We start from the raw sequence: 1284 nt of genomic DNA on the forward strand, positions 1-1284 counted from the left end.
AAAAAATAGTTGGGCGTTGTGGCAGGGACCTGTAGTCCCAGCTACTCTGGAGGCTGAAGCAAGAGAATCACCCAAGCTCAAGAGCTGGAAGTTGCTGTGAGCTGTGACGCCACAGCACTCTATCAAGGGTGACAAAGTGAGACTCTTGTCTCTAAAAAAAAAAAAAAAATCTGTCTTCTCTATTAAACTGAAGGGTCTGTGAGGGCAAGAGCCATGTTTGCTTTTTGTCCTTAACCAGCGCCTATGACCGTGCCTGGCACAGAGCAGGCCCTTGATACCTAAGTATGTACTGTGTTTCCCCAAAAATAAGACCTACCCAAAAAATAAGCCCTAGCAGGATTTCTATGCATTTGTTAAATATAAGCCCTACCCCAATAATAAGACCTACTGATGGGCGTGGTTATGCAGCGGATCTGCATAGCCACACCACCCATTTCCGCATGGAGAGGAAGACATTCCCTGAAAATAAGCCCTAGTGTGGAAAATAAATATAAGACAGTGTCTTATTTTGGAAGAAACACGGTATCAACCTCAGACCCTGTAAGAGGCTCCTGATTCAAATTCATCTCTAATTCTGCACAACAGAATTAATGTCTTTCCTCGTACATGAAGAACAAACTGAACGCTGGGAGCGGTGGCTCACGCCTGTAATCCCGGCACTTGGGAGGCGGAGGAAAATGGATCGCCTGAGCTCAGGAGTGCCAGACCAGCCAGAGCTAGAGCAAGACCCTGTCTCCAAAATTAGATGGGCATTGTAGCAGTCTGTAGTCCCAGCTAGCCAAGGGCGCTCTGTGTAAACTCCAGGGCGGTCTTTGGCTCTGCAGCGCCCTCTGCTGTCCAGCTTCTTTCTTGGCCCTGGACCAGTCGGACTGAAGGTTATTGGGGTATTGCCACTTGCCCACACAGATAGATCAAGAAGCCACACAAGCTCTTTCTAAGGCAGGGCAAGGAATACAGCCCTTCCTCATTTCCTTAATTTAACAGTCCTGTAGCCCAGGTCCTGGAAAAAACATTAATGTTAAGTACCAAGCAAAGGAAGTTTAATCTTCCTGTTTGTATGACTTGGATTTATTTGTTGAGCTGATTTTATGTTTAAATATACCAGCTGGGCAAGGTGGCTCATGCCTGTAATCCCAGTGCTTTGACTTTATGAGTGTGAAGTGGAGGGATCATTTGAGCCCAAAAATTCTTTTTTTTTTTTTTTTTTTTTTTGAGACAAAGCCTCAAGCTGTCTCCCTGGGTAGAATGCTATGGCTTCACTGCTCACAGCAACCTCCAACTCCT

Source organism: Otolemur garnettii, unplaced genomic scaffold, assembly GCF_000181295.1.
Source record: "Otolemur garnettii isolate 467f Iridium unplaced genomic scaffold, OtoGar3 scaffold00018, whole genome shotgun sequence".
Classification (NCBI taxonomy): Eukaryota; Metazoa; Chordata; class Mammalia; order Primates; family Galagidae; genus Otolemur; species Otolemur garnettii.